Here is a 15,423-nt window from a genome sequence, read left to right as displayed (position 1 = left end):
TTTAAAGAAATCACACAGATAATTCAGTTCCTAAGAGCCCCACACTCTTTAATAGAATTTTTCACTCTAACAGTAAGAAAAAAAAGTAGACATGTCTGTAAATGGAGTAAAATTAATGTTCACAAACACAAATCAATGAATTTATGCACAAAGGAGATACTGATCTTCTCTTGTAAAAGCACATGAACAGCCATGGCTTTTGTTGCAATGCAGTTTGTACCGACCCAGAGCAAGTCACCAGATGAGAATGTGACCCTTGGTCAGAAGAGCACAACCAAGCTTACTGTTAATTTGAGCAGACACCACAGCAGAAAACAAAGACTCTGAGACCGAAATCTTGTCAGCTGGAAGGTAAATAAATCCTGCTGACGGAACACTCTTCTCTGCATCTAGAAACAGGAGTTGTCCTGGGAGGCTCTGTGAAAGGCTGCCCTTCAGAGTTTGCAGAGAGCCAGGACTTCTCCACACAGTTTATGTGGCACTGAGAAGAGGCGGCGGCGGTGACAGACATAATTGTGCATGGCGACAGTGCGCATTGTATGCTATGCAGTTTAGAAGTCTCTCGAAGACTGGCGATGTGCTTAGTTTTCTGGGGCTTTCGTTTTTGATTTTTCTGACACTCAAGTATTCGAGCTGGCAGGGGGCTTCTAAATGAGAGGCTGAGTTGAGCAAATGAAAATGGATGCCTTTCCCCTGTTAACAGAGTGATGGCTCAGTTATTTGCTGGCTTCCAGCACAGCTGTGAGGAAACATCTTCCAGCATCATTTAAGTCACTGCCACCTCGATAAAACTGCCCTGGAGGTCTGGTTCTTGCTGACCTCAAAATTATGCCTCTTAGGCTCTGGGACTCACTGAAGACTTTGCAGTGACAGAGAAAACAGTTCCTGTCATGGGCCCCAACTAACCAGGTGGCGGACGGAGGGCAGCTATTCAGAGAAACTGACACTGGTACCTGGATGTAACCGGAGTTCCTAACACACAAGATCTCAGCTGCCCGAGGTACTGGGATAAGAAGGAACCAGGCAGCAGGCTGAGGTGCTGCCGAGGTTTGCTGCTATAGGAGCCCTTTCCTACTTCCCCAAGCTTTTTTGGAGAAATAAGTTACCTGGAACACATCCCGAGGTTTTTATACCTTGTAGTTAAAAAAAAAAAGAGACATAAGCATTGTTATTGCGAAATGTTTATACTGAGTAGCTGTTAAAAATGCGCATTTTCCCCTCTGGACTTGAGAACAGTTGAGATCATCAACGCACACTTCGTGCATCTTTACAAATCTATTCTCTCCACCTCTCCTCCCTCACACACAATGTTAGTAAAACTCCACCAGTGGTTTCTACCTCATCTCTTCCTCTTGGTAATAGAGAATTTCCTCATGGGCTATCCCACTACCTGTCCAAATATGACTTTACTTCTAATGACACCAGACTCATAGTATGTCAGATGACCTGCTCTCACTCTGCCATGATTTTTCTTCTCTGATTGCAAATATGGCTGGAAGAAACATAGTGGGTTCTGTCTGTTATTCATACCATAGAGTGAATTAATTTAAAGATAAATCACCTCTTACTGAGCAGTCAGGGCAATTACAGACCACGTTACAACAGCAGTTGGCACTGTGGACACAGGGGACACCTCAGTGGGGCTCTGAGGTGATGAATTACAGAGAGGAACATGGTAGAACCTGAAATCCAGGGTACAGGCAGGGGTCTGGACGATGAAAGGAGAGGTATCACCAGGAGGTGAGAAGGAGGCTTAAAAAAACGAATGGCACCCGGAGTTCTAACTGCATTTACTCTATAATTTGGCAAATAATAGGGCCCATCTCAGCTTTGTATTAACAAGGGAGACAAGTTATGAAACCTACATATATTATGTGTCATGTATCATACTTAAACACATGAGAATGGGAAATATTTGGGACACAGAGTATCACAATGCTTCTAGAAAGAGAAGTGTATCAAGAGTGACAGTCACTGTTCTGCTCAGTGCCCTTCAGTCCAACTGTTCAGTAAGTTTTCTTGGTCAGAATTTAACCAACACAAAAAATGTATGATTTGTGCTTCTAAGCATAACTGTTGTGGCACAGTTTCTTTTGATATTTTTTTCTTAGACTTTTTAAAACAGGTCTCTGCCTTTCAGCTCTTACAATCACTAGTAGAGCAGACTGTGGACAATAGTCCTTCACTTTTTTCCCAATTGGCAGTGTCAGTATGTTGTGGCAGGGAAAGAAAAGGCTCGAGCCTTTGATGAATGTACTTGGAATCAAATCTCAGTTTGTGCATGACTGTTGGGCAAGTTTGCTTCTCTGAGCCTGTTTTCTCATCTGTGAAGTGGAGATGAGTGATACCTGCCCCTCAGGGTTATTGCAAAACATTTAATACTCACATCTGATCAAACAAGAGATAAAACTTCCATTCTTACGACCCAATTGCTTTGACAGTTAGTTCTGGCATTTGCCCATCGCTGTGCCATGTGGTATAGGCCTAAGCTGACTCTGTGCCGCTCGGACATCTGCCGCCGGGGAACCTCAAACGGCCTTACCGCAAGTTCCTCTCATCACTCTGCTTCCATGACAAAAATCAACATCCTTAGAGAAAACAATCGGAAGAATGGGAAACTCGCATCTACCATGCATCCAACAAATACCATGTGCTGTCCTCACGAGCTCAGTTTTTCTGATGGATAAACAGATTTAAAGAACAAAAGTAGATGTGCAAGAAAACACACCTATTCATGGCGGAAGGAAGATCTCAACCCAGTCCATCTCACATGGCATTCCATGCTCTTCCCATGACACCAGAAATTGTGGCAACAACAAAAATGGAAATATAAAGAACAATTAAATTTCAAGCAGGGTACCAGATTCTTTCACATTGTTTCCCATGATTTTACGTGAGAGGGGTGTCTAATTTTGCTGAACCTTTGTAATCACAGCGGGTAAGGATGGAGAGGCAAGAGAAAAGGTAGAAAATAAAATTCAAGGGGGCAGTGACTCTAACAGTCATGATCAATGTTGTATGTCCCATCCCAGTCCTGGCATCTCAGCAGCTTTCAGCCAGTCTCTGTGCAGCAAAAATTGAAGGATATGTGTTTTCATTCAGGCTCTTAATTTAAATCTCGTGGCTATGGAAAGGGAGACGCCATAGATTCAGGCTGGGGCCCCACCCACGTCTTTCATTCACTCATTTAATATATATGTATAGCACTAGGTGCTGTGTGGTAAAACAGCAGGTTTTATACGGTTTCTGCCTCCCAGAGGATGCTTTTAAAGGAAAATAGAAAGCTGACAAGCAACTTTTAATCACCTACTATACACAGAGTCCATTGTAAAGGATATGATAGAAATAGAAATAAGAACACTACGCCATTCAAGTTAGTTTGGGGAAAGTGTATGAAGTAGAAGAGAGCTGGGGTCAGAGAATTAAGGATTTCAGATCTGGAAGAGACTTTCGAGATGATCTCACTTATCATTTCCGTGCTTCCTGATAACTCAGTATGTAATTCAAACTGCTTCACATAAGCGATAAGATCCTTAAGATCTTCCTCCTGCTCACCTCTGGCTGCATCTCCCATCACTTTTCCCTCCCACTTCAGGACTTGTACTAGCCCAGGAGAACCCCATCTTCATTTCTCTGAGCCCCTGCTCCCTCCTTGCTATCTGCTATGGTCGTCTCTATGCACCCCTTCCTCAGTGACCTCTAATGATCCAGCTTTGCTCCCACTTGCCTCATCTTTGGGGCCAGAGCTCCCCTTCAAACACACACAGCCCTCTGGGAATTTCTCTGTCAAAGCCCTGGGTGCACGGTGTGGCTCACGGTCTCTCCTGCTAAAGAGAAAACTTCCTGAGAACAGGAACCAGGTGTTGCCATCTTTGAAGCCCCAATGCATAGCTCAGGGCATGGAACTGACTTTTCAGAGATCAGTTCAATTTACCAAAAACAGATCTTATAAACAAGATCTGAGGGATGCAAACCAAGTCCTGAAAGATGAGTGAAAGTTGACAGAGGTGACAGGACTGAGGACTCAGATAGAATCGAATAAAGCAGGAAAGCTGAAGGCATGCGCAGACCCCATTGGTGGACCAGTCTGGCTGGAGCAGAGGTACATCAAGGCCAGATTTAAAAGGCAAATGGAGCCTGGTTTAGAAGGATTTTAATATTCCTAAATATAGGAATATAGGCATCCCCCTTGGGAGGAATTTTATCTCCTTTACCTTTTCAGACTCGACACCTTCTGTGTACTCAGAGATAGTCTGGAACTTACTGGAAGACTTACAGACATCATCTTGCTAATCATATATAAGCCGATTTAATAACCAGTAACTTAGACGAAGAGCCAGATAGAGTAAGAAGTCTATATAAGCTTCATCATTAGCAGGGCAGTAAGTATAGGTAAGGGAAGCTCCAGGATAGGGACTCCAGGGCACCACACAGTTTGATCATAGGCCAAGAAAGATGTCAAAACAGAAAGCAATTGTTCAAAGGCATCTTAGACATCATCTGAGACTGATGCTTGAAACTATCAGTCCCTTCAAGTATAGCAAGACAATCAAAGATGAGTATTTTAATTCTATCATTTATAGCAATGTGAATTTCAATGGAGTGACAGAATTCTTGCTGGCAGAAGAGGTGACTACACCTCTTATTACAGAACCTACTATTCTTTTTGGTTAATAATATGGCTTTAATAGTTTTTAGGTGCTACTTAATAGTAATTTTTCTGGAAAAATCTGGAGACAGTCATTCTGAGCATTTGTAGGTGTGCTGATCGTGTCACGCATATGTGACAATGTACAGAAATAGGCAATTAATTACCTCAGTGGCAGTGAATGGGGTATGTTATTTTGGACACACTTCGGGACATTTTGTATCCCTCTCTCTGATACTTGAAGTAGCTCTGAGTTTTCTTTAACATAAGTCTCAAAGACATGAAGTTGCTAATTACAAACCATCCTGTAAAATGCAGCATGGCCATGATGAGGCTAAGTAGATATTTAATTTAAAAAAAAGTTTTAAAAAAGCAGTAAGCATTCCACATAAATATATGTCAAACCATATTACAAGATTTCATCTGTTTTTCAAAAAAAAAAAAACACGGTTTAAAATGAACAAGAACCCTTTTATGAGCACACTGCTTTAGCTGAATTTGTCAAAACTAATGCATGTAATGCATCGTCTAGAAGTCAGATAAGACTCTACATGGACAGTTTTTGTTTTAATTTGTTGCTTGGCAGCAGGAACCTTATTCCACCATATGCCTAACTCACCTCTGCACACAGCAGGCAATGGTGTTTTTTTAAAGCATATTAATAAAAGGCTAAAAGATGGGATGCTTTCTAATGAGTAGACTCTGAGGTGAGACAGTACAAGGTATGATGATTATGAGTTTCTTAATGGCTTCTTTTCAGCTGGAGTCACTCTCACAGTGCACCTCAGTGGGGAGGGAATCACTCTGCCCTGTCATTGTCTGCTGATGACCCCTCAGGCTCATAACTCTGAAATGGCCTATCTGCCTTTTGTTCAGTGAGTTACAGAATTTTTTAAATGAAAAGGGTGGGAAGTGTCTTTATTAAGATGCAATATCCACAAATATCTTTACCCAATTTGGAGAAACAGGATTTTAATGGCTATTTATTGTCTGGGGAAAAAAAATCAGTTAAACTAGAATCACAAAGAAAGGCAAGAAAAAAAGAATCAGAAGGAACCATGGGTTTAGAGCTTCTGGCCTCATCTCTACCACTAAGTCTTGTATGACCCAGAGGCTGCAATAAAATGTCACTCAAGTTCAAGTAAGATTGGAAGTGACTGAGGCAGGCTTGGTGGGGAAGGCTGTGAAAAACTTAGTATTCTAAGGTAACTTGATGGTCCAAGAGAAGCCAGAAATATGGGTTGATGTAAAAGCTGATTTTTGGACGTTGAAGACTAAACATGACTAACAATAAAATGCATTGAAGGCAAAATACAACTATTGTAGGCTGCATTCTGCCCACTAGCCTCCAGAATGGGGCATTTGCAAGGCTCATTTTCTTGACTCTTAAAAGGAGAAACTGAAATAGATGATCATTATGTTCCATCAGCCTTAAGATTTCTCTCCTGGGCAGCGGAAAGTCTCCAACTCTGTCCTCTCTTCTCACCTACCCAACACTCCTTCCTAGTCCTCTTCTGTTCTGTCTTTTAATTAAATTCACTCAGTATTTAGCCTTCTCACCTGTATTTACAGTATGGAAGACTGCTGGGATGACAACAACAAAAAATGAATACAGAATCAGAAAATGACAGCAAATTTTCACTTAGCATCTGTACACAGTTATGGCATGCATAATCCATGCATGCCCATCAAATGTGCACAGAACTGCAAGAATTTCCACAGTTAATGTGGCTGTTTCTACTCCAGAGTATTATCACCACACTTGGAGTTTTTGATGAAGACTTAAATGTCTTGTTTGAGATAATCGTGATATTCTTATTTTAAATAACAAAGTCCCAGTGCAGCATGGAGAACTTAATGTAATTTCTATACTTGGTTTTTCAAGAGAAACCAGAAACATAGACTTTATTTGGAAGCTCCTGATTTTTGAATGTGAAAACTAAATTTAAGTAAAAATAAGTACAAGTGAAAATATAGCACCTGGAGGTCACTGTCTTTTTCTGGAAAAGCAAGCTTTCATTTTAGGTCCTAACTAATTTTTACAACTTTGCAGCAAGTTGAATCATGAGGGAACCCATGGAATATGACCAGAACAGTTCTGTCTGTGAAAAACTGTCAGCTTCTTTCTGTAGGGTTAATAGATGCTAGAGGGACTACTATTCAGTGTAAGCCTCCAAGTGGTGTCTTATTCGTTCTTCATATAGAAGCCAGCATGATCTCTGAAAAACAAACCTGCTCATCAGATCTCTGTAATCAAGATATTCCCATCACTTCTTATGACTCTCACAGTGCAGTTCTAAGCCCTCACTACAGGCTGTGAGGTGGTTTTTAAATAAATCCAGATGCTCTGCTACTCATCTCGTGAAGAAGCCTCAATCCCTGGATCTGGGCTTCCTTTGATTATTAGAATGTGTCAGAGGGGAACTTGAGCAAGCTTGGAACTAGAGCTGCAGGCCTCAAGCTCCCACTCTCATCCTCCTGGGATACTTCTGCCACTATATGGAAACAGGCCAAGGTGGAAAATTTTGTCAGCTGAGGACCCGGACAAGTGAGTGAGGACATCCTAGACTGTAAGCTCCAACAGAGCTGCCAGCTGACTTTAGCTTTTGAGGGAGCCCAGGCAAGACGAGCAGAAGAACTGCCCCAAGAACTCACAGAAGTGTGAGAAATAATGATTACTGTGTTGAGCCACTAGGTTTTTTAGTGAGATGTTCTACGTAGCGGAAGATAACTAACATAGCCTAGAAGGTACCAGATGACCTGCCCACTGGGCACCTTCCTCCTCTCTATTCCAACCTCTCTGGCCTCCTTGCTATTTCTCGACCTAACAAACATGTCCTGTTCTTCCCTCTGCCTGAAGCCCTTTTCCTCCCGATACGCACCTAACTCCTACATTCACTCAAGTCTCCCCACTACACTGTGGAAAAGAGCAACCATCTCCTTCCCTGATAATGCTCTAGCCTCTTCTGCTGCCTCATAAACATTCTTAGCTCTTACGTTCTATAATCTCACCTAGTAATATGTTTGTATTCTCTCTTAACCTGCATGCAAACTCCAAGAAACTGTAATTTTTTTAAAATTTTGTTTACTAGTATATCCTTACCACCTAGAAGTGTCTGGAAAATAATAGGTATTCAATTAAAATGTATTGAATGCATTAGTGTTCAGTTCCTAGAAATTATGTCACAAGGGTTCAAAGTAGAAAAAATGCTCCTCAGATATGTGTTCCATGTAATGCATTAGAGGGGCTAAGAGAGCCTTAAAAAGAAACCCTAAAAATCCTAGAAGAGAGCAGTTAGTGTCTATGTGCTCTTGAGTTTTTCTGGAACATAGAAATTAGAGTTGCCTCCATGGAATAGTGGCAGATCTTGTATTTATACTGAGATAAAAATATGTTTTTGATGTTACTTAGTTTTCTCTGGGGTTCTTCTCCAAAAATCTCTCTATTCTGTCTTTTTCTGACCACTAAACAGATGGTGCAGCTTCCATCATTATAGTATCCCAACACAGATCACTACTTATTTCCCACTTCAGACCATCCCCTCCCATCTCACCTCTTAACTTAGGTCTAAGACATTCGACTTGTGAATATCTACTTTGCTTTGGCTCCAATAGCTGTCTTTTTTTTTTTTTCAATTAGATTGTACTTTCAGAGCAGTTTGAGGCTCATAGTAAAACTGAATGGAAGGTACAGAGAATTCCCATACACCCTGTGCCCGTAACACACACACAGCCACCACCGTTACCAACATTCCCTTTAGAGGGCTACATCATGACACCTGGTGAACCTACACTGACATCATTATTACCCAAAGTTCACAGTTGACTTTAGGATTTACTTTTGTTTTGTATATCCTACTTATTTGAATATGGAACATGTATCCACCATTATAGTAACACACTGAGTAGTTACACTGCCTAGAACTCCTGTGTTCCACTTATTCATCCCTCTCTACACCCTGGAGGTCTCTGTCTCCTGATTGAAGTAATCTGGACATTAGTGAGCCCCAGGAAAGGTCCCAATCACTGAGGACACATCATGCACACCAAAGAGATCAAGTAAGAAAACATCCCCTGGTAACCCTAGTGCTCACTGTGCCAATGTAGTGGGTCAGCATTACACACCAATCACACACTGCAGTTCGCTGAGTTTCTCCATGTCCATTCACACTGGCTAGAATCTGCTCCTGTTCAAACCAGAAACCTGAGTGTCATGCTGGACTCTTTCCACTTTCTTGTTTTTGTCTTTTGATTTTGTTTTTGGTCTTCCTCTCCATTTATTCAGCAAACCTAGATGATTTAACTTTCTAAATAGCCATGTAATCCATCATCTCACTTTCCTTCAGTTCTTCTACCCGACCATAGCCAAGGTGCTCATTATCTCTTATCTATTTTTAAGCTTCTTACTTGTTTTCTTTGCCTTCAGCTTTGCCCCAACTCCAGTCCATTAACAGCCAGCCTGTGTGTTCTGTCCGCAGATGGAAAGACTAGGGAGGAAAGGAGGCAGGTTTTCTTCCTAGCATGATTTTCCTGGAATCTCAAAATGTTCAACCTTATATCCCCTGTGCTCATCTATTTTCCTGTGAGGCTAGAAATAATCTCCTGGAGAACCTACAGTGACCTTTTCTTGTATATTTTCCTCTCTAGCTTATTTTTTAAAATCCTTTTGAGAGAGCATTTTCTATCAGAGCAACCCTGAAACATTTGCATCTTCTCTTCTGTTTTTACCTTCATTGTCAAACAGTAGGTCTGAATCCCATTTTATGAAGTCCCAGAAGATGTTGCTGACTTATTTGAAAATACAGCATCTTAATAACAGTCTCTCTGGTGGCTTTATTCTTCTATTAGGGTTTTCCCAGAGATCTACTTCATATCTTTTGTTTCCTTTGAGATATATAACATATTTTTCTCTCATTTGGTAGTCCATTCTGTCAAAGAATTATATGTACAGTCTCATTTTCAGAATTTTATGTTTAACTTTAAACTTCTTCGAAGTTCAGTTCTCTCTTCATGGGAGGTTGGAAATATAAAAATGTTCACAAATTAAATTCTATTTGGGCCTCTGAGCTCACATTTAATTGGGAAATGTGAACCTTTTTCTGTTGGGCACCAGACATGAGGGAAATAAGGAGGAAGATGTTTCTAGGACTTTTTAGCTCTGTCTTTTATGGAAGCACAATGCATAAAGCCTTCTTCCATCAAGTTGTGTATAAGATCTCTGCTTTTGCCTTTACGGAGTTTATCCATAAAACATATACAGCATCATTAATAGTATGGGAAAAATCACTTTTAGTAAGTAGAAAAAATCAGATTTGTTACTAAAAAGGATTCACTGAAAACTATAGCCTTTAGTATCTCAGAAATACTTTGAGTTCAAAGACTTTCACATGTATACATTATTTTACATTTAGAAGCCCTAACAAATAAGCATAGTGTTTTTATTAAATCATTTGTCATTAAGCAATTAATACTACTTTGTCCTAAATTTTTATGACAACTCAAAAGGCAATATGCCAGTAATTCAGTTTTTGACTATTTCTTCCTAAAGTCTATGATTCATTACCTACTAACACTATGGTAAGTAACTATAACTATTTCATTTATACCATGTTAATGATTATTTTCAAATGGTAAGTAGCAGTTCTTTTCCTTTGTCTTCCATTAATGAACAACTTTTAATTAGCCAACTTCCTGGTTATTGCTCTAATTGTATCACAGAGGGATAGGAATATTCTTATAAACCAGTAACAGAAAATATAGAACATTAAGATTTGTATGAAGTCCACAACCATTGTCAAAGTTTTGTACTCTCTACTTTGGGATCTTTACCCACATCATCTTTCTTCTGGGGAACTGAGGGGTTCTTTCTTTCAAGAAACAGCCTAAACTGGCATATCACTGATGCCCCCCTCCACTCCACAGAACAAACAACCCATCTTACGTCCTCTACTGAACTTAAAGACATTCTTTCCTACAAAGCTAGTGGAGAAGGTAAGGTGATACGGAAGGTGTAAGTAAGTTTAGGGATGGGCCACATTCAGAGGATGTCTGTTCTCCTACTTCAGGTACATTGTATAATAGCAGGATTTTCCCCCCTGAGTTGGTTCGGGAATATAATGATGACTATAATTCTACTCAGAAGATTTAGCACCATTCATTGAAATCCTTGGGCAAAGGCAGAACCAGAGATACCACCAGGGAGAGGTCATTTTGTGTTCAGGCTGGGAGGAGCAGGAGATAACCAGAAGCTGGAAGTCACCTAAGAAGGTAGGTGAGAGGAGGAACCAACATCCACTGTTCCTCCAGGATCCTAGGCCCTGTGCTCAACTCTCACATCCCTTTTCTCATATAACCCCCCACCCCAATTCCACAAATAGCTATCACTATTGACGACAGATAGGAAATCAACAATTAGAGGAGCCAAACACCTTGCAATTTCCGTAGTAGCAGAAACCTCAAAACACCACCTCTCCTTTATTCAGCCCTGTTTTTTTTTTTTTAAAGTACCCAAGGAAGATATCATTTTTAAAAAATTACGACTGCCTGGCTAACTGCCAGAACATTCCCTCAAGCCCTGAACACCCCAGGTTCACTAACTCTGTCCAGAAGGTAAACGCCCACATTTGCGAATTCTTTTATTCGTTACCAATGGCACTCAAATTGTATGAACCCAAACTCAGCACAGCGATCATCTCTGTAAATAAAGGTTTCCTAGCTTATTAACAACAACTGCTGCAGAACAGCAGATTTGAATATCTCTATTCAACAACAAAAATCAAACCTACTTAAAATATATCAAAGGTGCTTCTGCAATTCTTCCTACTAGCATTTCTGATAGGATTTTATCCTTTAAATCATTTATTTATGTAAATTGGTATCTGCTCTTCTAAGTTATAAACATGTAATCTCCAACCTGAAAAAGCAATCTTTTTGAAATATTGTAAGATCAGATCTATTGTTACTGGCGTTGGCAACAGATTAACTGTATTGTTTTCAATGAATTATATTTGGATATGTGTATAGAATGCATCTGAACATATTTACATAAGTAATTTAGAATTATGTTGTTTTTCCATAAATAAAACTTAAAGCTTTCAGTATTACTTTAAATATCTTCATTGCACTAGAAGAAATTGTATTTTTAAAACTAAACACATTTATTGTACAAATGAGAACACTCTTGCTTTTGCCAAAATGTAGAAATATAAGACTTAATCTAACATCATGTGCGGTTTTGTGAAGTGACAATTACATTTCTCACATAGAGAGACGGGTCATTAGGAAGCACAATGGGGGCACCATGCTCTCATTCTTCAGGGTGAATGAAGCATGGTCTTGATCAAAACCAGGACTCTTGTCAATGATGCATTAAGTGCCTTTTTGTTTTTTGGTGTTTTTTTTTTAATAAGTGATATCAAAACATAGTTTTCAAATACCTAATTGAATATGGTGTTAGACTGCACATTTTCCTAAACTTAATTCCTTACACAAATAAATCCCAAAGGAAACATGATATAAATAAGCTTTATTTTTATTTATTTATTTAACGTGACTGTAGCTATCTAGATCTTTGTGTTTGATATCTTACAACCCAGAGATTCATTAAGCCCCCTCTTTGGGGTTTTATATTATATGGGAAAACTCAACTTTGCTACTGAAAGAAATCCTTAGTAATATGTTTGCATTTTCCTCTTGCCTTACTTAGAAACTACTTTTTCATCTATCTTCTCTCAGAAAGACATTATGTAAGTGGAAAATCTATTGTCTTATTAACTATGACCTCGGGTAAGTCATTTGAATGATTACTACTTTACAACTCTTATTCTGTGGAAGCTCTGTGAAGTATATCTGTTTTAAACATTAAAAATGCTCTGATCTCTTTGTGAGAATAAAGTGTATGATTTTCAAGTTTTTTTTAATCTACAAATTTTACATTGTATGTCTGCTTAGTACAAAGCATTATGAAGGATCAAGGGAAATAAAATGAAGTATAAGACATGATCCCTGCTGTCAATGGCCTTATTTTTAAGTGAGAGAAGAGAGAAACACCTAGAAATGACCATTTATTTTTGCTTCAAAAACCATTTGACTTTCTTCCAGTCAACTAAGTACAGTTGATCTTTGAACAACACAGGTTTGAACTATGCAGGTCCACTTTGATGCAGATTTTTTTTTCAATAGTAAATACTACAGCTGAATCCATGGATACAGAGGAACCATGACTGCAAAGGACCAACTGTAAGTCATATGAGGATTCTGGACTGCACCAAGGGTCAGCATCCCTGAACTCCCATTTTTCAAGGGTCAACTGTACTGTCATTCCCTTCTTTCCATTTAGACTCAAGCAGTTTGGGTAAGAGAGACCCTACCCTCAGATGCAGATGCCCTGTCTTCCCTCCTGGATCTGAAGTTAAAAGAACTTAAGACCTACAACTATAATGATCTCATAAGCATGGAGAGATCTTGTCTGGAAAGAAAGCCAATAATACACACTCAGAGCAGGGATAACCCATGACAGAGATTCTGACAGATAAAGTACCCCTTGTGTTGAGTTGGCCCAATGCTGTTATTGCTCTTGACTTCAGACAACAGTTCGCTATCTGTCACCTGCAACGCACACATTCCTATCTGATACACACAGCAAAAGCTAAAGAAGAAAGTGATAAAGAGCTGTTCACATTGTATTCCAAAAGACATAATAAAAAGATATATATTTTTAGTTCCATGTATTCCTGTTACACACATACACACCTTTTCTCATGTTCCCATTTTGAATTCAAGCAGCTAAATTTTTGAGCAGCAATCCATTATTCCTCTGAACAAAGTATTGAAGTACTTCTTGGAAAACTTACCTCTTGCATAAAATCAACTGGGACAAGTTTTCAATTAAAAAAGAACAAAAAAGACATTGTCCTGAGATGGAAATTTTGGTTCCTGAGCCCTCAGCAAAACATAGCTCTATTTTTCACAGAAGCATGGACTATGACTTTCTCAATAACTACATAGGATGCCAAGTAATTATGAGGGAGTCTCTTCCAAGAGGACTGAAAAAGAATAAGATGAGACAGAAGACTTCATCCCTTCTTGGCTCTACAGTAATGACTCTCAACCAGGATGATTTTGCCTCTCAGGGGACATTTGGTAATGTCTGGAGACAGTTTTGATTATTACAACTGAGGGAGATGGTGCTACTGGCATCCAGTAAGGTAGACACCAAGGACACTGTTAAGCATCCTACAATACATGGGACAGCAGCTAGCAACAAAGAATTCTCTGGCTCAAAAATGCCTGCACTACTGAGGCTGAGAAGTTCTGCCCTACAGAATACTCCTTAGGGTTCAGATGTTTACTTGGAATAAGCTTTTAGATATTGTGAACAAAACTAGTAGGAGGAAATGGTAGAAATATCACACACATGTGGTTATAGAAAACTAAGCATGGTCCCTCTTAAATTACAACTACCTACATATTCATATGTTAGTCAGTTACGTATGAAAGATTGCTTTCAGTCTTCCTTGTTGTCTAGGAATCATCACATAATGTCAATACTCTAACTGGCATTGGCAACTTTCATACAAGCTTTCAGAAGTCTTGGGTAGCTATGCAACCTTATGATTTAAAGGGGCTAGTTTCAACTGGGCCATTACCCATATGATTTATACAGGTACACTGCAACTGTGACCTTGTACTAGGCCTTCAAAGCTAAATCAAATATTCCACTAACTGCAATATTTCCTGCATATGAAGTCAAAGAATAATTCTACAAATTCTGTCAATGGAGATATTCCTTTGAGGCAGTTTGCTGAGTTTTTCTATAGTCAAGATCAGAAATATGGCTATACTGAAATGAATGTCAAACATATGTATAACAAAACATATAATGTATAACTTTTGATCTTTATTAGTAGTGCAAATTAGCAGAGGAGGAGTGACCAAGATGGTGGAGTAGGAAGACTCTGAGATCACCTCCTTCCATGGACACACAGCTATTTACAGAGCAACTGTTGATGAGAAAGACTGGGAGACTAGCAGAAAAGATCTTCTGCAACTAAAGACGTAAAAAAGGAACCACAGCAAGACTGAGGAGGGATGGAGATACGGTCTAGTCAAGACCCACACCCCAGGTGGGCAACCCCAAATGGAAGGACAGTTACAGTTGCAGAGCTTTTCCCTGAGAAGGAGGAAACTGCCCCACAACAGGAGCCCCAGCCCAGGGCTCCTGCACCAGGAAATAAGCTCCTAGAATGTTTGACTCTGAAGGTCAGTAGGGCTTACTTTCAGGAGAGCCAGAAGGCTGTGGGAAATAAAGACTCCATTCTGGAAGGACACAAAATATCACATGCTCTAGGACCAGGGCAGAAGCAGTAGTTTGAAAGCCTGGGTCAGATCCACATGCTGATATCAGAGAGTGTCCTGGAGAGGCCAGAGGCAACTAGAACTCATCCCGGGGACACAGACAATGGCAGCAGCCATTGTGGGGAGCTCAGTCTACCAGGAGGACACTGGTACTGGCAAGCACCATTCTAGAATCCTTCCACTGGCTTATTAGCACTGAGACCAAGCTCTGACTTAGCACCAGCACTGGGTCTCCACAGGCCAAGTAGATACCCTGGGAAGGACACAGCTCCACCTACTAGCAGGCCCAGCTACCTTAAGACCACCTGAGCCCACAGACACCCTGAGACCCAGCCCTGTGCACCAAAGGATCTAGGACCCTGCCCCACATACCAGTGTACCTGCATTAGCAGCAGATCAGGTCCTCAGGGCCAACACCA

The sequence above is a fragment of the Camelus ferus genome, chromosome 1 (genome assembly GCF_009834535.1).
Source record: "Camelus ferus isolate YT-003-E chromosome 1, BCGSAC_Cfer_1.0, whole genome shotgun sequence".
Taxonomy (NCBI): Eukaryota; Metazoa; Chordata; class Mammalia; order Artiodactyla; family Camelidae; genus Camelus; species Camelus ferus.
This window is presented reverse-complemented; position numbering follows the sequence as displayed.